Source organism: Equus caballus, chromosome 20 (assembly GCF_041296265.1).
Source record: "Equus caballus isolate H_3958 breed thoroughbred chromosome 20, TB-T2T, whole genome shotgun sequence".
Taxonomy (NCBI): Eukaryota; Metazoa; Chordata; class Mammalia; order Perissodactyla; family Equidae; genus Equus; species Equus caballus.
This window is the reverse complement of record NC_091703.1, coordinates 21,633,901-21,659,891: the sequence shown is the minus strand read 5'-3', so window position 1 is coordinate 21,659,891 and position 25,991 is coordinate 21,633,901. Positions and strand designations below refer to the sequence as shown.

The following is a 25,991-nucleotide window of genomic DNA, read 5'->3' as shown; positions in this document are numbered from 1 at the left end:
CCTACTTTTAGAGTGATAGAAGCAAACAGTACGAACTATGCAAAGATAGATGATCTCAAATGTCCAAGTTCTACTGAAAAACAGAACATGGTCCCCAAGACCTGTTTAATTGTGAAGCATATTGATGAATTCCTTAAACTAGTCAAGGGGGTGGATCTGTCACTCAGGCTTGTCATAGAGAAAAGGAAAAGAGAACAGAAGGTCTGGGGTGGACGAAGGAAAGAGCACAGAACCTGGGAATGTGGAAGTGATTGGAAGCCCAAGCTGTGGACAGAATTGTGGCAGCCACCCCGACAATTCGACAATTCTTCTTTTCACCCATTGGTTGCAAAACATCCATTTACATCCATTAGGCGATTCAATTTATTTATCTATGTAGCTAGCTACTAAGAGCATCTCTGAAGCCAGGCGACATATTTCTTGGGATATTTTTCTTAAATGTTCCTGAAAGCTAGTTGGGCTATGTTTTGTTTAATCTGTCTTATAAGCACAGTTGGTTTTTTTAAACTTCAATTAGAAAATGGGTAAAAGGCACGAATAGACATTTCATAAACAGACTATATGGATGGCAAATAAGCACATGAAAACATGTTCATCACCAGCTATCAGAGAAATGCAAGTTAAATATAACAAGATAGCACTTCACATCTACCAGAACGATGAAAACAAAAAACAGCAACACCAAATGCTGGCGAGGATGCAGGGAAACTAGATCACTCATGCATTGCTGGTAGGAGTGTAAAATGGTACACCTAATCTGGAAAATGGTTTGGCCATTTCTTTTAAAACTAAACATGTGAAAAAATAAAATCTTAAAAAAAAAAAAAAAAAAAAAGGGGCTGGCCCCGTGGCCGAGTGGTTAAGTTCGCGCCCTCCGCTGCAGGCGGCCCAGTGTTTCGTTGGTTCGAATCCTGGGCGCGGACATGGCACTACTCATCAGACCACGCTGAGGCAGCGTCCCACATGCCACAACTGGAAGGACCCACAACGAAGAATATACAACTATGTACCGGGGGGCTTTGGGGAGAAAAAGGAAAAAATAAAATCTTAAAAAAGCAAAAACTAAACATGCAACTACCATATGACCCAGCAATTTCACTCTTGGGCATTTATCCCAGAGAAATGAAAACTTATGTTCACACAAAAACTTGTACACAGATGTTCAAAGCATCTTCGTTCATAACAGCCCTAAACTGGAAACAGCCCAGATGTCCTTGAAGACGTGAATGGTTAAATGAACTGTGGTACACACACAGGACAGAATACTATCCCGCAATAAAAAGAAACGAACTATTGACACATGCAACTATTTGGATGAATCTCTAAGGAGTTAAGGTGAGTAAAAAAGCCAGACTCAAATGTTATAAACTATATTATTCTATTTATATAAAGTTTTTTTTTTAGAAATGGAGAACCAATTAGTGGTTTCCAGGGGCTATGGAATAGGAAGGGAGTGGTAGGAGGGAACTGGGTATAGCTATGAAAGAGCAACAAGAGGGATCTTTGTCTTGTTGGAACTGCCCAGCATCTTTACTGGGGTGGAAGACACACAAACCTACACATGTGATAAAATTATCTAGAAGAAATACACGCAAACACACATACATGAGTACAAGCAAAACTGTGGAAATCTAAGATTGGCAGATTGCAATGACGATATTAAGTTATGATATTGTACTACAGTTTTGCCAACTGTTACCATTGGGGGAAACTGGGTAAGGGCTGTATTCTTTCTTACAACCGCATGTGAATCTAAATTAAAATTTCCTTAAAAAATAGATCAATAAGTAGTATTTGCTACCTTAGCCATCTCAAAATAATATATTCGTTTTGCTTTCTTCTTTGAAACAAGACCACTCTTGTTTGCTTTATTCCTACACAATTGCTTATCATAACTGGCTTCCATTATACATACTGTGAAAACTATTCATTAAAATGAAGTTTATGAGTGAAAGAAGGCTTAAAGAGAACAGCGCATATTGTGAGACTTCATTTGCATGAAGCTGTAAGAGGCAAATCTAATTTATGAAGAAAATGAAACCCAGAACAGTGGTTGCCTACTGATACAGTGAGGCAGGGAGTGACTTGGAAGGAGCAGGAAAGAACTAGCTGGGGCAATAGTAACATTCTAGATCTTGACAGGAGGCCAAGTTACACAAGCGCATGCATTTATCAAAACTCTAACATACCAGTAAGACTCATGCATTTCATTGTATGTAAATTTTATATTAAAAAATCATAAATTGAAATTAAGCTTAGATTACTGGCTTTAGATCTGTTAGCTTTACATTCTTTCAGTTGAAGATTCTATGCAAGAAGATAACATCCATGCCTTTGACGTATCCATAGTCAACAAACTAAATGGGTAAAAAAAGTTTACAATTATCCATCTCGTATACATTTTTCTCAGAGAAAGGAAATTGCAATCAACAGAATAACCTTGAAGCAAATTCATATAAAAAGTATCATTAAATCAGACTAAATTAAATTAAAACAGATGTAATGAGGGCCCTCTGAAAGTAATTTTGGCTGATACTTTGTTTACATGCAATATAGACGTAGCAAGTACTGACCTCGGGCACTTTCTGGTGCTTTTATATTAATTATTACATGTGCTTTTTATATTCCAGCTCAAAATATCCTTTATAGCTCTGAGTAGCTAATATGCTTCTGCCAAGGTTACTTCAAATGAGTCTCAGATCCCACAAATGAAAAAAAAAATTCTATGAAATCCAAATATTGATTAAGATGTAGTATCATTTGGCCTGTAGTGAGAGTTACAGGTTTTGCTTCGCTTAACCATGATTTTGCTCTATTTGGGATACTTATTTATTTTGGTAAAGTTACAAGAGGAGTGGTGGGCTGTTCTTAATTACAGTTATACCCAGTAAGACCAACCCTTTTCCCTTAACAGGTTTACACTGCAGAGACATGTCTGCTTAATTGGCCAGACAAGTCAAGACGCTGATGAAAATTATTCCTTGACCCTACCAACAATTCACAGAGAAGATAATGCTAGAAACATCTAGTGCCTAGTATTCATTTTGGTCTTAAATTTTGCTCATGGTTCAGGCTCCATCACTAGTTCCCATTTTAGGTTAAATCAGTCTGAGAGTGGCAACATATACTTCACTGTCAATTTGTGGTCATGAGCTCTATCACCAAAAATATGAAGAAAATGTATATTCTTAACTACTCAATGAAATGAAGGAATGACTGAAATATACGCAACTCTTAAAATAGTTCAGCCACAAATTTTGGATTGTTTCACACTATCTGTTAAAAATATTAAAATATATAAGATTTTAGCTTCATCTGTAGGGAAAGAAGTGGGGTTAAGCAACAAAATGAAGAGAAAGAAAAACTAGAGGAAATGAAAATCAGAAGTTGCACCTAGAAGAGCAGTTTCTCAGGCAAAGGTCAAGAAAGAGGTAGGAAGAAGATAATGATGTGTTCTGAAAACATGTCTATTACAAAGACCCAAAAGATGAGCAGAAAGCTCGTGGATTTATTAGTAAGTTCAATATCAGTAATAAAAGGAAAACAGGTGCTAACAGAAGAATCAGCACACATGGGATCAGGCACGCGCAACTTCAACCCAAAGGCCAAGTACAGCTTCCCGATTTTCCCACTCAGACTGCGAGGAATTGAACTTTCATCTTTTATTTTGCTTGACCATCAATTTTACTGGGTTCCCAGAGCTGGCGGCAAGCTGCAAGACTCAGTAGGCTACCAGAGAGTCAAATAGAAAGTTTTATTCTTTCTCTAGTCAACAGAACCAGCCGAATCATTTGAGTTAACGCAGTACTACCCAGCTTCACTAAATAGTACCCAATTCACTAAGCAAGCAGATGGATTTGGAGATGGCCCTCAGATACACAACTTTGCCCTCTTCTCCTGTCCCCTATACTAAGAATTTTTTTTAATAAAAGGGCATAAAAATACCATAAATGCAGGATTTTATTCTATCCACCAAACAAAACTAGACGTGCCAGTTTCAGGTTCTAACAACCCCACTCAGGATGACATAAGCGGTCACGTCCTCCCCTTTCTACAGTTATTTTCACACAGTGTGCTTCTAGATGTTACTACCAGTTTGAAACCTCAGCCTCATTTCATTCCTCCTCCTGATATTAGTAGGCACTTCAGTACCACAAACTGTATTTTGTAGTCTAGCAGTCTCTGTGGCTGAACAGCCAGAGAACAGCCTGCTTCACGAAGAATCCTGCAACCTTCCGCTCTAAAAACATGGATCCAAAAACTGTCTAAGTCTTGAAGTAATCTGAGCAGTTCCTTCCACAGAAGAGGTTTAGATACAATCAGCATTGGCATATTCCAATGATGCCGTGTGATGGTTACCAACTAGGATGAGAAATAAGTCAGTTTCCCCCAGCCTAACTCCTCCCTCTCCACAAACCCTCTAAATGGCCTTGACTGCAATTAAGTTTTTGAAAGGCATATGCCTGTTCACAGTAGGTAAGAGAGTGCATTGCACTATGAATGTTTATTTTTAAAACTCAGCGTTTCTTCACTGCCGAAGATCTACTCCACAATCCCTTCCCTCCTCAGGCTGCAGAGCTTTATTCAGCCAGGGGGCCAACAAATGCTGATATTTCAAGAAACCTAATCTCTTAATGACTGGTGTCAGAGAAGAGCGAAGGGCTGTGAAAGAGTCATCTTGAAATGAGCCTCATCTCAGGTACACGTGAGTCCATGAATGCTAGCAGAGAGTCAGGATGGCCACCAACACGACATTAACATACTTTAATCTGGCAGCCCAGGGGTGTTCCATCCAGAAAGGACGAGCTGTCCCTTCTCACACACACTCAAGCTCCACACTCCCGATTCTTCCATCATAGAAAGGCACACTCATTATCTAAGGATAAACTCGGGCTTCCGGGTGCCCCAAAAAAATAAGTCCGTCTCGTAGTGTCTGTCGATGACGGAGGTAAGAAGTGAAGAAGATGACTAGGTAGAGGGGGCCACTCACTGAAGGCTTATTGGAAGGTTGAGGTTTCGAGGCAGACTTTGTCAGTAACAGCAAATATCAATTACTGGACAGGGAAGGAGGGCAGCCTAGGCAGAGGGACGAATGTGTGCAACGTGACCAAGAGAAAATGTGTCATGTGCAAAAAAAAAGAGCAAATTCAAATTTTCAAGAATTATGGTGATGGCAAAGGGTATAAAATAGAGGGTGAGACAAAATTTAGGGAAGGTGTTTATTCATTTGACACACTGACCATCAACTATGCCTAAGTCACTAGTCTCAGGTACTGGAGTAAAAGTTTGAGAAAAAAATATAGGATCTTCCTTTTTGAAAGGAAACCAGCCCTCAGATACAGATACAGATTCAAACAAGATCCTAAACATCAACGATATCATTGTAATTCCTTCCCAAAGAAGTGTAAACCTCTGCTGTGGTTTTTAAGTTAGAAAATCGGATCTGAAAGAAGGGGCTAGAATTCAGGTGGATTGAGGAAATCCTCAAGTTCAATTACCTTGTCACCGGCACGTCAAGATGTGACAGGAGAATGGTGCCTATGGAAAGATCAAGACAAACTGGGTAGACACAAGTAAGTTTCTCTTTTCTGTGTCCTCACGAACAGTGACTTTCCCCAGAAACTAAGCAGAGCTCACACGCAGCTCGAACGTAAGGTGCATTGCTCCAGGGCTGCCCTTCAGACCCAGAAAGAGGGGACAGACTGAGCTTTGTCCTCTGCCCTGCTTGAGCATGCAGACCCACTCCGAACCCTCCAACACTGGTGTTCATAATTAAGTCCAACCTGGGGGAGTCTGAGGAAAGAGCAGGTTCAAGGGCCCACAGGGGACCGGAAAGAAGGATCAGGGAGGGGGCTAGATTCTCCTGCTGTAAAACAAGCACAAACAGCCGTCTGAGTGCCTTTTTTTTTTTTTTTTTTTTTATGTTACAATGAATTGTTTTTCCTCCAGAAATCTCATCTGTGTTTTGCAAGTAATAAAGTCACACAAGGAGAATACAAGAAGGAAGAGGGCGATTTGGAACCAAGGAAGTTAACAGACTGCCCATCACTGTCTGGGTTGTTAATGGTGGCAGTTAAGGACAAGCGCTCAACACAGCAAAGACACCCAGTGTGCCCCTATACACCCACCTCACTCGTTCCACAGGGAGGTCATGTATCAAGAGCGACCTGGGATGGAGAAATGGCACTAGCTGACCTCCAGGTGTTGGCATTCGTCACAAGGAATCCCATAACCTCCACAGAGCCAGCTGCAGCCTATGGTTTGGGTCAGAGAGGTTTAAGGGAAAGGATCACAGAGCACCATCATTTCTTTCCACAAGGGAAGGCCCTGAAGTCAGAGAGGTTAAAATGACTGGTCCAAGACAGACAGTGGAAAGACCGAACCTTGGATCAAGGAATGGTCTCTGGTATTCCTCCAGGTCAACAGGCCAGCTCCAAGATCCAAAGCTCAGCCAGGCATGAGTTACCCGGACTGCCTTCAGAGTCGAGAATTTACAACTCTATGAGGTATCCCCATTTTACAGATGACGCAACTAAGGGACAGAAAGGTCAGCAACTCACAGGGCCAAGGTTGGAGCTTAGGAAGTTTGATTTCAAAGTGTGTAGTTCACTACCTCCTCTAGCAATCTGTTCTCTGTGGGTGCAGAGGTTGCGATGCTTCCATCATAGATTCTCTAAGCTGTGTTTCTACATGAGAATTACTAGCGATAACAAAGGTTAGTCTTAATGTCTCCTTCCCATTTTACATTTTCATTTCAGACAGACAGTATTACCCCTCCCCCCCACCCCCAAATATATATACCATAGTGTGTTTATATGCCACGCACAATCTACAGAATGAGGCAGAGTGGCTCCAAAACTCACTCCCCAACCAGCTACTTCTGTTAGGTTTCAGAGGATGGTTATCTATGCAATTCATCTAGTTAACAATTCAGTGCTTCTTAAATTCCCTTCTAGGTATAAAGTACTGTAGGTTCTACCCAGAATGTTTTTATTCAGCCTAAAACATTCACTGATTACCCACTAAGGGCAAATATTTGGGGTATAATTGATATGTCCAAGCTTAACTAGTGATGGTCTTTGTTACAGCATTTCATCCTTACAAAGCAGTACTCCTAACGAAAGGCATTACAAGTGAGCAATAATCTCAGATATCTGACATTCACCCTTGAAAGGATTTAGGAAGAGGCTAAGTTGGGGGGTGATACCAAGAAAGATGAGGAAGAAGGAAAGCAGTGTAGACATAGGCAAGAAATAGGAGTATCTACTCGAAAATTTGTACCACTGCATGTTATGAGTGAAAAGCATGACAACCTGGTGACTTCCCCCTCAACCTTAACCTTTGGAAATTGGGAAAACAGAAAAAGCAGAGAGATTTTCATCATAAGATTCTAATTTCTAATATGCACGTTTTTAGGATTACAAGTGGGGGGATGGGGAAGACTATCATCATAAGATTCTAATTTCTAATATGCACGTTTTTAGGATTACAAGTGGGGGGATGGGGAGAATTCATTCAAAAAGTTTTCATTTCATTTTCCTTAGGTGGTATGTCAAGAGGCTGGGTTCAAGGCTAAAATGCATCAATAACGAAAGGCTCTACTCAATTCACCAACCTGGGTGGTGCTACTTCTGGCTTAAATATTCTCTCAAACAAGATGAAAGCCGGCAGTTTGAGAAACGCGCATGTCAAGTACAGCTTGACCATCTCAGACCGCAAATGCTTGAGCCAACACTTGCGTGTCCACGCCGAAAAGTGCTTTCTAGGGAGCACCCTTTTTGGTCAGAAAAATCTCAGCAGTTCCTAAGCAATTTTAATTTGCCACACTATACTTTTATAGACATCTCTGAACAATTAAAACACTGTGTTGCAAATTGAAATTGCTCATGCCTAGTTGCAAATTTTATTGCCACAGATGGGGTCCCTAAGAAGCACTATTAGCTTTAATGGCGACTTGTTGCTCCCTGATTATGAGTCATTCTCAATAAAGTAATTTAGGGATCATCTCCACCATGGTGGAAAGGGAATGCACGGTAACAACAAAAAAGAGGGAGGGCGGGCAAGATCCCAGAAGGAAAAAACAAACATGGTGTGAACTGGGAGGAAGAACATAGGCTTGTAGCCAAAGAAAACGAATCAAGTGAGCACGGAGGAGAAGGATGGGAGCCTACCACGGAAGGTAAGGAATGTTCTGTCCTCTTCCTAGAGATCTGGGCGTAGCTCATCCACCCCAGGCTTGTCCCAAATGGTGTGAGTCACACATAAGATTTAAGTGGATTCATATTTGCAAGGCTTTCCAACAATAACTTTTTTGAAGTTTTACAATTAGTCTCTCATCTGAACCGTATCAGAAAAAAAAGACACAAAAAGAGCCATTCTCATGCTTATTCATTAAAGTATGCCAGCAAAAGGTAGGTGTTCTAATTGTAAAAGATTTGCTAGCTCCTTGTGCAAAACTGAACTACTATTAATGTTCTGGTATGGTTTCTTCCCAACATTCAAAAGTGTATTTTTACATAGATAATATTGTATATACAATCTTATATTCCTTTTACATTTTCTAATGTAAATTAAACTTAGATGTACATAAAATGCCTCAACAGCTTTAATGTTTAATATTCGCTCATACACTTTCACTTATATAAGTATTTCTCTATGGGTGTATGATAGGGCTGTTGTCATATTTTTCCCATTTAAAGAGCTTTTTGCTTGGAGATTTCATGCATCTGAATGATACAAGATAAAACTGTGTGCGTATATATCTTTGAAAAGGTATATCTTTTGCCTATAAGATGTGCAAAAAAGAAGTGCGATAGGAAAAGTGTATTCTGTAATCTTAATCACTTAAGTAACTTTTATTAAGAATTAATAATTGATGTTAACTTTGGCCCTTTTAAGCCTACAATTTCTCATGGATCCCAGACTCTGCATGGTGCCCTTAATGGTACATTTTAGAGAGGGATTTTACTTTCTAAAACATGTCTAAGTATGTTTACTTTAGTAGTTCCACTGTAAAAGCAAATGCAAGTGGGAGGATAGAAAGAGAAACAACTGTGAAGGAAGGAGGGAGGCAGGAAAAGACAAAGGAAGAACTGGGGGGCGAGGGGGCTGCAAAAATGTGCTAACCATACCCTAAGATCTACACCATTGGTGAACTTTAGACACACTTCAATTCATTTCTCAAAATCTCCCCTGAAAAACATCTTCTCCCATGTTAAATGGATGGAACAAGAAAGTGAGTTCAGATTTAACAGAATGCAGAAGGGGACGGGTAGTGAGTGTACGAGTTCAGAGAAGGCAGGAGGGACGAGGGGGCTGAGCATGCAGTTTACGAGAGGGAAAGGCAGAAGAAACATTCTGTGGACATCCCCCTTCCTTTCTGTTCCTCAACTGCAGCTCTGCGGTGTGGGCCGACCCCAGAGCCAACAGAGCTGAAAAAAGACCCTCCCTCCACATTCAGTGCTGGGTCAGGCTCTGCGGCAGCTCCGGGCGCCATAAGGTCATTGCTAGGTTTGGCACAAAACGCTCCCACTCAGTGAAAATAGGCCTGCGAAGAAGAATGAAGCAACCGCCAGGAAAGAACCACTTTGCAAACAGACTTCCAAGGAGAATTAGCCTCTTGAAAACCTCTGTGCAAAAGTTCACACCATCAAACAGCTGCTCCTTAATGTCTCGGGGTTCTAATTAGCCCCCAGCTCCTGATTTGCACAGAACTTCTCGCCAATGGTGACCAAGCTCCTTTGCTCTTCTCTGCACCGTTCAATCTCAGAAGTGCTCTTGGTTAAAAACTAGGTCATAAACTTATCCACTGAGCAGCATTTACTGTCGTTTCAAATGGCATATTCTGTTCAAGAGGTTATGATAATAAAGGCGGAGCTGCAAACCTCCTTTCAAGTTCTGGCACGCACTTGCCAGTTTGGAATACTGGCTCGTTACCTTATCTCAGTTTGGCTCTTTTAGACACAAACCCACTGAACTCTGACTCTCTTCTGGACAAATACAAACCATTTCTAGAATGACTATATCAAATTTTATTTATCCTTTTTCTTCCAGCTTTAACCTAACAGCTCCATGCCAAAAAAAGTTCTTGTTTCAAAATGTATTAACATGCTTCACCACTGCCAAAGTTTACAGCATAGTTATATCCTGCCACAGAAAGGATGGGGCGCGACGAAGGTTAGCGAGGGAGGGAAATGGATAGAATAGGGCAGCTGTTTTTTCAATAAACTCCAGCAGAAAACCTCCCACTTCCCCTCGCTGCTTCTTCCACACCCCCAGCAGAGAGAAGCAGGAGGAGGCAGCATGAGAAATTTTATTCCTCCAAGGCAAATCAAGCTGGCTCATTGTTTTCTCAACTCCCACACAATTGACCAAGATCCTTTCTAATTCACCCGGAGAGCTTAAGGACACCGGCCAAAGGGTTTGTCTCGGCCTCCCTGGATGCTGACTCCACTTCTGATGGAGCCCAAGAGGCTGCAACCTCCTCCCCATCCATCCTCACCCGAATCTTAATCCACACCATCCTCTCCAGCCCAGGACTGCCGAGCTCGGAGGCACACACAGCAATGTCACAAAAGTAGCCAACTAAAAAGGTGGGGATTTTTCATCCCACACGGTCCAAGAATACACTGTAAATCCTCTCCCCACAAAAAGACACAGCGGCTGTCAACTGTCCTCATGCTCCCCAACTAGCATGTCCTCCAAGCTCAGCAACCAGGCTTCTCCTTTCTCTTCTGCAGTGGGAAGGGAACTCGAGAAAGGCAGGACAGAGCAGCTGCAGCCCACCCCTACTCAGCCGGCTGAAAAGCTCTAATTTGTTAACCTAGAAAACTCTGGGGCATTGCAATCAGTGTGGCTCCACCCCAGCAGTACCTCTGATGATTTTTTTCCCTTCTAGTGGGCAAACAGAGAAAAGGGAAAATAAGGACAAATGTGTTCAAAACAGAAACACTGCATAACACTAACTTGGCTTTGGGCAAGGACCAGATTATAGGCCCAACACCTCCATTTCTGTCCAAGTGGAAAGAGAAACTACAGGGTGGAACTCTGATCCAGCTGTGTGAACTCTGCTGCCCGGAGACTGCCAGCCTGGGAGGATCAACATAATCCCAAATTGCTCCTTAGTACCCAGTTGGCCCCCCCCTTTTTTTTTTTTTTCAATTCTTCAGAGTTTTTTAGTTCTTTTTCGTAAACTGATTCTTTTTTAATGCCGTGGGAATTACTGTGGAACAGTCTTTTAGCTTCAAAACTGACATTCCTGGTATGAAATGGTTCAATATTAGGGGAGATGGTATGTTTACATGAACTTTTCATTTAAAAAGGCTCTGAAACCTTTCTCAAAATGACTGAACTGTAACCAAAGTGATGTGAACTGATGTTGATGTCATGGCTCAGTTAACTGCTGGGAAAAAATATATATATACCAGGTTTAGGTAGCATTCATCTAAGATCAATGTTATAACATGTTGCCCATCACTGATTTTAAAAACGTAGCGTGAGTTGGGGTATCATGGGCACTAAAGTTATCAAACATCTCTAGATGCACATTTGATAGAACCTAACTCACATTAATTGCCTTGAAGGCCCATCTGAATTCTACAAATTTAAAAAAAATATATATTTCTTTGAAAGGCATAAAATAACATTTTTACAGTTTCAGCCTAGTAAAAATATATAATTAACATCACAATTGTTGCTACAAAAATTGTATTTTTAAAATACACCTAGTCTCAAATAGATGTCACGTACCCTTGCTACAATTTAGGTCACACTATTTGTTTATAACTTCTACACACACCCTGTGTTTTTCTTCAAATTGAGAGAATAAGGTAAAATCTAATTAAGCCAACTACTAATTCCTAATTAGTAAAATAGAAATTGAAAATCTGATCTTTTCTTCTGACTCTTCCCTCTCCATTTCCATGACGATCTGAGCATAAATGGAGGTTGTGGACAGGAGAGAATCAGGTGACAGTTGGAAACACCCAAATATTATGAACTTTCATTCCCCAATCTAAGGCCTAGGCAGTGGGATTTAACATCTGATTGAGGGTTTGTCAGTCAAATGGACCATCCCAGGAAGAAAACCGATTAACTTTAGTTTTGATGGTAGAACTGAATCCAGTTGTGGGAAACAGGAAATATATCTCTCCACACACATCCACTCCTCCTTTCCCTGCCCTGGTTAATGTTCCCTCACCTCCACCATCACCTGTAAGGAATTATCTGCAACCAAGCAAGAATACTTCTTAACTTAATATGAACTCTGCTGTCTTTCTGCAAAGAAACCAGAATATAACATTCTTGTATCTCAATGAGCCTCTAAAGCATCAGGAGACACAAACCCAAAAAAGAAAGACAAAACACACACACACACACACACACACACACACAGATTCCAAAAGAGGCGAGTACTACGTGTTTCCATGTCTTCCTGTAGAGGTGGAGTCACCTGGCCTTTATGGGACAAGCCACAAGATTCCTGCTTGGAATGTCCAATACTGCTTATCCATAGGATTAAACTGCTAAATAAAAATGAATAATACTTGTGATTCATCTTTTCTAAAATTATTGACATAGCTGTAACAGCCTTAGGCAGCCAATCAGAAACCTCCATTTAAAGTCACTATTTTTGTTAGTTTAAAATAGTGATTCACTCTGCCTATATCTGACCACAAACTATTTACAGTTATCTGCAAGATCTATAAATCCAAACAGCACAACCAAATAATTAGTTGAGCAATATCACATTCTCCCAACACGCCGAGAACTTCTTAAATACCTAGTATCGAATGGGGAAGGACCCAATGAAAGAATTTACATCCTAAGCCCAGAAAAGATACAAGTTCTCCTGTGAAGAATGTACCACTCCAAATACTTCAGGAGAGAAGGGTGAGATGAAACCAGTTCTAGACATACAAAGTTAAATACTATTATTAAAGGACCCCAGGGCATTTGCTCCACAGCTCAGAGTAACCTAAGAATTTACTACATTCAAATGTAGTTTCAGGTTTGCAAAAAAAGTACAGCTACATGTTTACATTTCCAGAGACAGAGCTACCCTCTACCCTCTTGGCCTTCTTGCAAGAACGAACTTGAAAATAAGTATCTACGAATGGCTTGCTTATCTCCCTCTCTGGGCCTGTCCAGCCAGGGAGAGGCATGCGGTTCTTTCAAGAATGGCTGTCTCTAGAGTACATTTCAGAAGACAGAAAAAAACAAACAGGATCAAATGAATACAGGGGGAGAGGCAGAAATGAATACTGCCTCACTAGATCCCATATTTACCAAAGCCATCAGATTCTCAGGCACAATTTGCCTTACTTTTTAAAAACTGCCAAGGTACATCACATCTCATATTGCTGCCATTTCAGATGGAGTCCAGATTCCCCTCATCACTCTAACTTCACTTGACCACAACGTGACCTGAGTTCTTCCAATTAAAACTAGGAAATCTAAATGTTGGTCTGTATCTCCCACAGCGTAGGAAAAAAAAAATAGGAAAGCAATCTTACATTAAATAAAAATGCTTACACTGTGAGAAATACTACTGGGAAATGACAATTTTCAAGTCTCTTATAATATGATTATGGCTACTAGCACGAAAAGGGATTATTCTCAACTGAAACAGAAAATTAAGAAGCAAAACTCTAGGTAAGAAAAAATACACACCCAGCTGGCAGCATTTCTCTACCTGAAAAGCACTCATCAATCATTCTGGCTGTCCTGCGATAAGGCTTCTGCAAACCCACCAGCGAAATGAGAGTGTGGCCAATTCCTACGCATTTAAAAGAGGACAGATATGTCACACCATGCAAAACATGGCATCACGTGATCAGAAGGACATTTAATAATTTGAAGCTGGACCATAAATGTCAGCAAATACTTTAGAATTTAGTGCCTCTCAAACAGCCCCTTTAGGACGTTCCTGAAAGATCCTTTATGCACTCCAACCAGTTTTTGTTTCTTCTGTAGTGTCCATTTGCAAAAGGACCTGGGATGTCCCGAAGACATATGGGGGACATCATGCTTGGACATGAAGCTCAGAGGAGAAAAGACACATGCAACTGAGAGAAAAAAAAAAAAAAAAAAGCAGCAATGCATTTTCCAGGACTTCCCTCAAAAGACAGCCACTGCATCCTATCAAATCAAAAGCCCTTGCCTATGGGAACTTTTATTACAGCTCCTATCAAAAGAACAGGGAAAAAAATGAGCTTTCCGGTTTTCACAGGAAAAGAATGATTTCCAAATTATGACCTTCGAGAGCTCAAGAGAGGGAATGACTTATTCGGAGTAAATGTGAAACACATGGTTTCCTCACGGGGTTTCTGTCCACGCTGTGCAGTTATTGCTCTTATATGGAAGAGACAAATTATTAAGATTTAAACACAATAACCCATAGAATGGACCATACATTCCTGTCTGAGGCCTGAGGCTTTAAATAGGGGTTCCAAGGATAAGTAGGGAAACATCACGCTCCTCACTCCAGAGACAAGGGGAGCAGTTGCATCCCACACACGAGGAAATGCAGTTGGCGAGGCCACAGTCAACGGGACATCCCCCCCGGCGGACCCATTTTCAGAATGAGAAAGAAATTTCAGCCAATGGGAGAGGCCAGTGGCGTCCCTGAGAAATATGGACACCCATCCATCCAATGTAGGGTGGGTTTTGGGAGGTTTTTTCCTTCCCTTTTGTCATTTCTCTTTGTCCCAGTGACTCTTAACCCCCGCCGGAGGGTAGAATCATACGGAAGGTTAAAAAAAAAAAAACCCGCTAACATACATCTAGAGTTGAGAACCACTGTTCTATCCCCATCTGATTTCAACCTCACTAATTCAGTATTAAAATATATCATTTAGACTTTTGATGGGAACTGTCAAGCAAGCTCTCCTTTATCATCATTTTTTTTCTGGAGAGGTCCAAGAGGCTCTCAAGGGAACATTAGTACATTTTCCACGGTGTGCCAAGTATACTCCATGTTGCTATGCGCAGAGCGTCCCTAAGTAGAGAAGACATTACACACCATATGGGAATTGCAGCTCACTCCGGCGGAGCCACTGGCTCTCCACCCCACCCCCACCGCCTTTCTAATGTATGTCACAGACTTCTCTTGAGGGAAGGCGTGGGATAGCATTTCTCAGGAGGTCCTATCCAATTTCCTAGCAATCTGTAACACAGGAAAGAGCTCTCTGCAGTCTGTCACCGTGATACAAAGGCTTCTCACAGATACCTCGACGTCAGTTTCGCCCTAAACAAACAAACATCCAGCTAAGCAGAGCTAAACACATTCCCTGAACAATTCCAAGGATGTGACTGCAACGGCAGTGCTGTTGATTGCACTCAATTATCTTTTATTGTTACAAAAGCTGTATACAACCAGCAGCCCTCACCCCCTCACCACACCCATCCATATCAGCTGCCTGCCTCTCCGCTTGACTGTTTCTCAGGTAATAAATATGTCTGTGGATATATATAGGGATAAGATTACCAGAATCTTAGAAGGATGTAAACCACAAAAAGTTGTGTTACATTATGAATACAAAGGCTTCATTCTGGAAAGTGTACCCATTCACAGACCAAAAATCAAGAACTTTGGGGAAAAAATGGCAGCCTTAGATTTGAAAATACTTGAATGATAAATGAAGAAACTTGCCTAGGCCAAACGACATTCTAAATAAGTTTAAAAAATTAAATCACTGTGTAGCTACATTAATTCCATCAAGAGTAGGTTGTTTTGCACATAACACGGTCTTAGCATTTACTTAAAGTTTCTATTAAAAGTGGGAAGTCCATGCAATGAAGACTCAGATGTAATAACAGCTGCTTTTACTAAATAATTCGTACGTACCAGGCGTCGTGCTCCTTGCTTTGTATATTTTATTTCATTTAACTCCCTCAACCCAATGGAGGAATGACTAGATGAGTACTAAAGCTTCAATAAATAAAGCAACATGGCCACGGTCAGCCAAGCTAGAGGATGACGGAGCTGGGATTTAGACAGAAGGATGGCTGATTCCAAAGTTCTTAACCATTTCTAGAAACTATTACAGTATCTTTTATAAGTGAGTAATGTACTGAAATACCACTCGCATCACCATTTAAAAAAAGGGAATCTGAATTCTCTTTTGACTTTTAACCTAAGTAAAGCATTCATTACAGAGCAGTGGGGAGAGTGTGGCGTTTGGAATCTTGCCTCCAAAATAAACTAACCAGAGATGGACCTCTGAGCACCCATGTTCTCTTCTGTAAAATGAGAACAGCAATGTCAAGCTCAGGGTTGTTGGAAGGACTAAATGAAATGTCCCATTAATCTCAATAACTGTTAGCTTTCTTCCCTCTCACAGCCTCGGTTTTCTCCTCTGTCAACTAGGGATAATAAACCTTATCATACCACTATGACAGGTCTTTAAAGGGAAAAACACTTATAAAAATGAAAATGCTGGGGCCAGCCAGGTGGCATAGCGGTTAAGTTTGCGCACTCTGCTTCAGTGGCCCGGGGTTCGCAGGTTCGGGTCCTGAGCACAGACCTACACATCACTCATCAAGCCATGCTGTGGCAGCATCCCAAACAGAAGAACTAGAATGCCTTAGATCTAGGATATACAACTATGTACTGGGGCTTTGGTGAGAGGAAAAAAAAAAAAAGAGGAAGATTGGCCCTGTACTAACGTCTGTTGCCAATCTTCTAGAAAAAAAAAAAAGAAATGCAGAATTTCAGGCTAAAAAAAATAAAAATGCTTGCAAAGTGACAAGGAATAGTTTCGAAAAGCTATGTTTCTGATCATTAGCACTTTCACATTGACTGAGTCCAGAAAGAAATGATAAATTATCACTTAATTCACATTGAGGAGTTCCCATTTAAGAAAGTCTGAACTTTGTTCTTTGGTAAAGCAAATTTTCCTGACTCATCTGTTTTCCAACTCTGAATTTTCTGTTTGGCTTGGCTTTGTTTTGGTTTTCACTCTTGTGCTCCAACAAGTCATTATTAAGTACCCATTAAGTGTTCAGGCCTGGAGGGAATAAAAAAACAAAATTGAAAATAGGTTTCCTACCCTTGAGGAAGGTATAATATATGGCTGAGTTTTCATAAAGTCTGCACACATGAAATGTGGATTAATCAGAGTTGCCAGTAGTTAGGACTGGAGAAAGGGTGCGACCATTAAGAAGTAGCAGCCAAAGGGAATTCTTTGTGGCGAGGAACAGTTCTGTACCCTGAGTGTGGTGATGGTTACCTGAATATACAAGGATGATAAAATTTCATAGGAATATTCACCTCCCTCCCCCCCAAAAAAATTCACGTAAAAACGGGTCAATTCCAGATACGGTCTCTACCTGAGTTAATAGGACTGGACCAATGTCAATTTCCTGGTTTTGACATTGTTCTATACTTAGGTAACATTATCATTGAGGGAAGCTGGGGGAAGGACACAGGGGAGTTCTGTTATTGCAATTCATGAGTCAAGCTATATCAAAATAAAAGTAGTACTTAAAAAAAAAAAAGGATAAGGAAGCTCCCTATAAACTGATATGGAAAGATCTCTAAGATGTACAGTTAAGTGACAAAAAGGAAGGTATTGCACAATGTATATAATATGCTACCTTTTGTGTAAAAGCAGGAAGTACCAACTTGGTACCCACATTTCCTTGCAGAACATAAAGGGACTATGGAGGGAGACATAAGAAAATAAGAACAGTGGTTTCCTGTGGGGGCTGAAAAGGAGGAACTTGATAGAGGAGGCAGCAAGATGGGAGATTTTTTATACTTTTTGCATTTTGAACCATGAAATGAAATATTAACCAAAACAATAAAAAGACAAAAGTGAAAAAATGTTAGTAACATAATAAATAATATCCACGTAGAAACCTATACGTCAGGTTCTTTACTGAACAATTTACATACATTATTTTTAATCCTCAAAACAGAAACCAAAGTGGCTGCTATCTCTTTTTACAGAGGGTAAAAGCAAGACTCAAGGGTAGCTTTAAAAACTTTTGTCTAGGGCCAGCCCCATGGCCGAGGGGTTAAGTTCACGCACTCTGCTTCAGCAGCCCGGGGATCGCCAGTTCGGATCCTGGGCATGGACCTACACACCGCTCATCAGGCCATGCTGTGGTAGCATCCCACATAGAAGAGCTAGACTGACTTGCAACTAGGATATATAACTATGTACTGGGGCTTTGGAGGGGGGAGGAAGGAGGAAGAACGGCCACAGATGTTGGCTCAGGGCCAATCTTCCTTACCCAAAAAAAGCATTAAAAAAATGGAGATTAAAAAGCACAGCAGAAGGAGGAGAATTGGAAATATATTGAAAAAACAAAACAAAAAAATTTTGCTACACCCATGGTCTTTACACAATAATCAACTCCCTTCCTATTTAAGGTTTGCTGAACATACCACGCTGCTTCTTAGTGCCTTTGAACATAGTTTTCCCTCTGCCTGAAGCCACTCACCCTCCCTCACCCTACTTTGTCTGCATGGAAAACTCCTATTCAACCCTCGAAACCAAGCTCCTACCCAGTTCTCCCCAAACCTCTTTCCTCAACAGAATAAATAATTCTCCCGTCTTACTTCTGTATCTCATACTAAGTTAAGCATACCTTAAAAACAACAATTATTTCTTAACTGCCTTTAAATCGCCAGCATCTATCAAAATGCCTGGCAATTATGACTATTGCTCAACTAATGTTACTTCAGCTGTAATGAACTCTTTAAACCTCACCATGAGCCTACAGTAAAATCAAGACCTCTCATTCAAAAGACTCATATTTACTTGCTAACAGATATAAGCAATGGTACATAGATGTTTGTAAACCAAAGTGGCTACAAATACTTTAGAAAGCCCCAATATCTTATATTAAGAGGAACCTCTCTTAATTATAAATGGTCACAAGTAGATATTCCTTACAAACTTCTAATACCAAATTTCTGATTGAGGCTGATTCCTAACACTTCTAGTAAATTCTCTGCAAAATATAAATTCATAGGAGTAATTACACTTTTTTTTTTAAGGAAGATTTGTCCTGAGCTAACCACTGCCAATCCTCCTCTTTTTGCTGAGGAAGACTGGCCCTGAGCTAACATCCATGCCCATCTTCCCCTACTTTATATGTGGGACACCTACCACAGCATGGCTTGCCAAGCGGTGCCATGTCCACACCCAGGATGCGAACCCCAGGCCGCCGAAGTGGAATGTGCACACTTAACCGCTATGCCACCAGGCCAGCCCCTAATTACACCTTCTATAAAACTAAGTCAAATTCTTTTTAAAAATTCCAAAGCATGGCCTTTTTAAATTTCTTTTTCTATGAAATGTGTTTACTTTTTAAAATTAATTAATTTATTTATTTGCTGATGAAGGTTCACCCTGAGCTAACATCTATCACCAATCTTCCTCTTTTCACTTGAGGAACATTTTCCCCGAGCTAATATCTGTGCCAATCTGCCTCTATTTTGTATGTGGGTCGCCACCACAGCACGGCCTCAGACAAGTGGTACAGGTCAGCTCCCAGAAACTGAACCCAGGCCCCCAAAGTGGAGCACGTTGAACTTAACCACTAGGCCATGGGGTGACATGTTTACTTTTAAAAGTGAAATAAAGCGCACTGTATTCAAAAGAAATCTTGGTCCTTTAGTGAACTTCTAAACTACTCCATGATCATTTAATACAGCATGGGTTTCTAGACAGAAACAGAACTTTTAACTTTAAAAGCTGTTATTCTCCTCAAAAAGAATTTGTCCTCCACAGAACGTTGCCCACACAGCTCATAAGTTAGACCAATCGTAAATGGCACAGCAGTCACAGATCCATGGTCTGAAGCCACACACTGCACTCAGGGCCTGACTCCACCAATTCCTAACTGTGTCCTTGTTAACTCCTTTGTCTCGTTTTCCTGATTTGTGAAATGAAGTTATGCTGGTATCAAACACACTGAGATGCTGGGAAAATGAAATAAATTACGACACATATAAAGAGCTTAGAACAGTGCCCAATACATGACAGCTGAATAAATGTTAGCTAATAATAGCATACTAACGCTGACATATGCTACATGCTCAATAAATAATATTAACTACAAGAAGGAGCTGGTCTCTGTCTTGTTAAGCTTACCGTACCTAATTATAATCTCAAGGTGGTTCTAGAAGATAGAGAAAAAATCGAAAACATCAAGAAGGTGAGGATAGGATGTATATCTTCTGGTGGTATGTGCCAGCTGTTAGGAGCTGTCACTCTCCTTTCCAAAAGAGAAGCCTGACTCTCTGAGAAGGAGATACACATCCCAGACCTCAAATCATCTTCTGTTTTGAGGATCTGAGTTAACCAGAGGATGCGAATTCTGCAAGTCGCTTTTACAGTTTGATTTTTCCAGATGTCAGGCGCAACATTTCTTTTTAATGAAGACTCTAAAACGTAGACTTTTTTTTAAGTCTGATTTATTATAAAGATCTATCTCAGAGGGTCTCTACCAGTGAAAGTGGGCCATGATATCAGGTCAGGTGTGTTCTAAGAGGGTTTTCACTGCCATGTGTTTGTTTACCTGTCCCATATGCTTTTGGGGACCTTCATAATCCACACCCAACATACTAATGCCAATTATGCTATATAAAAGACTTTGTTATAAATAATATTTTAAGACACTAAATAAGTCTCAAAATCAGCACCAGGATGTATCAAATAATCAGAAAGACACTTCTCAGGGGGAAGCAATTCAAAAATATTGAGGGATTCAAACAGGTATCTATAACCCCCATGTCCTTAGTAGCATTATTCGCGATAGCCAAAAGGTCTAAGAAATCCATTCATGCCACTGACAAATGAACGGATAAACAAAATGTGGTATATCCATACAATGGAGTATTATTCAGTACTTAACAAGGAAGGAAATTCTGATACATGCTCCCACATGAATAAACCTTGAGAATGTTATGCTAAGTGAAATAAGCCAGTCAAAAAAAGACGAACACTGAATGCTTCCACCTATCTGAGTTATCTAGAGTAGTCAAATTCATAGAAACACAAAGTAGCACAGTGATGGCCAGGGCCTAGGGAGAGGGAAAATGGGGAGTTAGTGTTTAATGGGGACACAGTTTCAATTTGAGAAGATGAAAAAGTTCTGGAGGTGGATGGTGGTGATGGCTGCACAGTAACACGAGTACTTAATGCCACTGAACTGTACACTTCACATGGTTAAAATGGTAAATTTATGTGTGTTTTGCAATTAAAAACATATATATTATTGAGCTCCCGCAACATACACAAAAGAAAAGAAGGAGCAGGTAGTTATGAGTGAACTTGGACTAAAGAGTTCATCTAGATAATTCTGGGCAAGAGAAACTCTAAGAAACACTTAGAAACACTGCGTTAATTGTCTTTTTTTAAAAAGTCTTACCTTTGTTTTAGCTAGAGACTTCACTTTAGTATGAAAAGAGTAAACGTTAATCCTCGCAGAAAATTAAAGGGAAAAATATTCAAACTCTACTTGTATTCCAAGTCACAGTCATACAACACACACACGTTTTGTTTGACAACTCGGGTATCTTCAGCAGAGAGGCAAGAGCGAAAATTACAGGATCCAAGCTACAATCTCAAAATGGAACTTGAGCCATCCATAATCTTTACTGTCAAAGCAAAGCCTAATAAATTTCAGTTAGGTTAATCCCATTAAGATCTAACATTGTTATCCTTTTTAAGTGAAAATACATTTAATTAGATCACAGGAACGAAGAGGCAGTCTGGTCCTGCCACTTCAACATCCGTTTCTCAGGTCGAATGGACATGACGTGAATACAGATGGGACTGTTTGCTGCTGGTACTTCATTTTGTCTCTCTCTACCCTTCCCTGCAGTCTGCCTTACTGAAATTTTATAGTGCCTTGTTATGCAAGAGCTTGCAAGGGGAGAGCAGTTCTTCGGAAGTAAGGAAGATCAGTGAAATATTTTCCATTACTTCCACATCGCTCATGACCCACCTTCAGTGACAGAGATTTCAAAAAGGAGCACTTCAGCCGTGAATTCTGAAAGTTCAATCTGCTCCAGATCTGACCATTGATGTCTTCTCAAACACTCAATAAAAGCTAACTGGGCAACATCCAAAGTAACATACGTACCCCTATTTCACTGCAGCACTATTCACAATAACCAAGACATGGAAGAAATCCAAGTGCCCATCAACTGATGATTAGATAAAGAAGATGTGGTATATATATATACAATGGAATACTACTCAGCCATAAAAAAGACAAAATCAACCCTTTTGCAACAACATGGATGGACCTGGAGGGTATTATACTAAGTGAAATAAGCCAGACAGAGAAAGACAAACACCTGACCATTTCACTCATGTGGAAGATAAACACACGGACAAAGAAAACAGTTCAGTGGTTATCAGGGGAAGGGGGTGGGGGATGCGCACAGGGGGTGAAGCAGAACACGTATATGGTGACAGACAAGAAATAATGTACAGGTGAAATGTCACAAAGATGTAAACTACTATGGACTCAAAAAAAAATTAAAAATTAAAAAAAGCTAACTGGGCAAATTATCTTTGTCCCTAGAAAACAGTAGAGGTATCCATTGTAAATTTGATCTCAGCATTGAAGAGGAATAGAAAATGAATGGATGAATGAATGAATGATTTCATGGGCAGAAAGACGGACAGGACAGCTGAAAGTCCTGTCCTGGTTTTCATAAAGCAGATGTTTTACGATGGCAGGTTACAAATAGTCATTTAAGGTAGTATGATATATAATCGCTAAATTTGGGGAGCGCTAGAAACCAGGATGAACGTCTCGAGCAGATCTTTAACTCAATTCACGTGTCTGCACGAAACAGAATCCCCGCTTGGTAGCATCAACCCCTTGGCATTGCGTACTCATCCAATTTGGTACGATCTGGAAGGATAAACACAAAAAGTTTCAACAGATTTGAATTATTTTTGATTCTTCAAAGCTAAGGTATTTTTTACCTCATTCTGATTATAAGTTTTGCTGGAATTAAAAACAGGTGGCATGTGAATATTTGGTAATGCTGGCAGCCAGCTTGCATGTCAACAGAAAACAGAAATTTTCTAATCACATAAATCATATAGCATAATCACATGAAAAAGAGCTCTTTCAATTTCTCTTAGGGAGAAACATTTTTTGAAAAAGTCTAAATCAGAAATCCTCAAGGCCGACACCTCAATAAGCTGTGTCGTGATGAGTCCACCAAATGGTTGGAGAAATACATAGATGTACATTTATTTTTCTAAAAGTCACATTAAATAGTCGACCGGTTTTAAACGTCTGCTGTCAATCAAGAATAAATAAATCCCTGAATTAATTTTTTTCCCCCATTTTGGAAAATGAAATCAGGTCTTTACTTCTGCCACATCTGCCATCAGCAAGGAGAAAGGCAAGAAATGAAATAAGCACTGGCGTCAAGAAAAGCTTACCTCCTCCCCATATTTTTTGTTGGAAAAATAAAATTTGTTTTCCAGTAAGATATTAAAAAAAAAAAAAAAATCTGTTTCTACTCAAGGCTAGAGTTCTATTTATTTTTAAATGAAGCACACCAACCTCCCAAGCACAACTCTGATTTACATCTGGCTAATCCTCCAAATGTGACCGACCAAGTTCATGCTGTTTATTTCTAATGAGTTCTGTGATTTTTGGATAACACGTACGCGAGATAGCAAATTAACTACTGCTAGTCAGCAGCGAGCAAGCAAAAGATGTCTTGGGAAGCTGGTGTGAGCAAACCCTGCAAGTCTCTTTCTAATCGCACTTGCCAGAAACTTGGGGAAGGGAAAAGTGATAAACCCTGCCAAGAAAATCAGTGGTAGAACCCGTTTCCCTTTCCTTTTTCCATGGACTATTTCAACACTCAACCAAGACAGACAACTCAATCTTTCCTCTCCATAATTTCAGGACTGCGGGAAAGGCTCTGGTCCCATTGATAAGTCTTAGAAAAATTAAAATGCCTCACACTGCAAAATGTCGTATCAGTCTGAGTTCCTGTCCTGAACCTATATAGCCCCTTCCATCAAGAGCACTACAGAAGTGAGAGGGGTGTCATTTGCATGCTATAGAAACACATTCTCCAAACACACATATAGATGAGTAGACAAGCCATAGTCAAATCTCCTTATCTAGAGCCAACTGGCCAGAAATATTGTGCAATGGGTCAGCACCAGATGAAAACAAAACAACTAACAAAAAAACAAGAAATGGCGGAACCCCCCCCCCCAAATCAGGTCGCTTCAAATTTAAGAACCCCGGTTTGAAAAGCACCTACTCATGAGAGTGGAAAGACCCCCAAGAGAGCATTCATGCAGGATATTTTCATCTTCTTTCTCATCTGAACCCCAAACCAAACACAAGTCTTTACTATGGTTCTGAGCCATGACGGCAACTAGAATCACCTGGAGGGCCTTGAAGCCACGCTGATGCTGGGACACACCCCACTCACCTCGCCCCTAACCCTACTCAGTTAGAAACTGGAATCTCTTAGGGTCAGGCCAGGTGACCAGTGTTGTTTAAAACCTTCCAGGTGATTCCACTGTGCGGCGTATAGTTGAGAACCACAGCTTTAGAAGTATGCTCTTTGAAAAAGAAACTAGTTTCTCTATCAAATCCACTGTATCAAAGAAATTAGACCTCTAATTTCACTCAGTCTGGCCTGTCTCAGAAAGTCCTGGTCATTACTTCCAGCCGCTGCCACCACGCACACTCCTTAAGGTGGGAGCAGGCGACTCATGCTCTCCACACCTAGAGGGGGAAGCAGCCTCGGGACAGGAAGCAGAAAGCAATGAAAGTGATTCTGTGATTAAAAAGCACAAACTCTGTTTTACTCTACTCACACACCACTTCTGACAGCAAATGTGTGGGGGTTTTGCACACTAAGCAATCCTCCAATTCTTGACAGACATTGAGTGGAGTGGGTGTCCTACAATTTAATTCCGTTCTGACACTGCCTAAAGTTAACACAGACCTCACTAGTTAGGGGCTCAGTCCCACATGATTGCTCCCCACTTCAGATGCCAACTGCAAGTCCGGGTTGCCAACTGCACTTCTGACCAACTGGCTACAAATCAGGGGTTTATTTACGAGAACAGCTCACAGAACATAGAAAAACAGATCACTTACCAGATTACCGTTTTATTATAAAGGATACAACACAAGAACAGCCAGATGGAAGAGATGCATAGGGCAAGATGCGTGGAGCTTCCATCTCTCTCCAGACGTGCCAACCTCCCAGTACCGCCACATATTCAAGTCAGGATCTCTCCAAACCCCTTCTTATAAGGTTTTTACGGTAGCTTCATTACGTAGGCATGATCAAATCACTGATTAAATCGCTGGCCACTGCTGATTAACTCAAACTCCAGCCCCTCTCCCCTCCCTGGAGGCCAGGGCGTTGGGCTAAAAGTGCCAGTTCTCTAACCAGGAGGTTCCCTTGGCAACCAGCCTCCATATTTAGGGGCTTTCCAAAAATCACCTCATTAACAAAACCTCAGGTGTGGTTGAAAGGGGCTTGTTTTGAATATCAAGGCTGGCCCTTTCACCTTTATCCCTCCAGAGCTGTTTCAGGAGCTGGGGACATTAACCACACACTAGAACAAAAGATGCTCGCAATTGCTCTTAGGAAATAACAAGGGTGTTAGGAGCTCTAGCCAGGAGCCAAGGACAAAGACCAAAATGCATATTGCTTATGATATCACAGTGATCCAGGCGTGAGTGCACCATCTGACGTATTTTGAGTGTCTTGGGATGTGTTGCTGTGTTAAACACAAAGACAAATGTAAAACAGGGTGGGTAGAGGGCATCAAATTTTGGTTTCCTTTAGACCAGCGGTTCTCTTAATTCCACCATGCATTAGAATCACCTGAGGGCTTGTTACACACGCCCCCCCCCCCACCCCCGAGCCCCGCCCAGAGTCTCTGATTCAGTCCATCTGAGGTAGAGTCCAACTATTTGCATTTCAAACAAGTTTCCAGGTGATGCAACGCTGCTGG

General features: G+C 40.8%; 1 long non-coding RNA gene across 5 annotated transcripts in view; it reads right to left on the bottom strand.

Annotated features, from left to right (window-relative positions):
* LOC106782324 (uncharacterized) overlaps positions 1-25,991 on the bottom strand; it is a 363,318-nt gene that overhangs the window by 247,539 nt on the left and 89,788 nt on the right. The gene's annotated exons all lie outside the window — the stretch shown is intronic.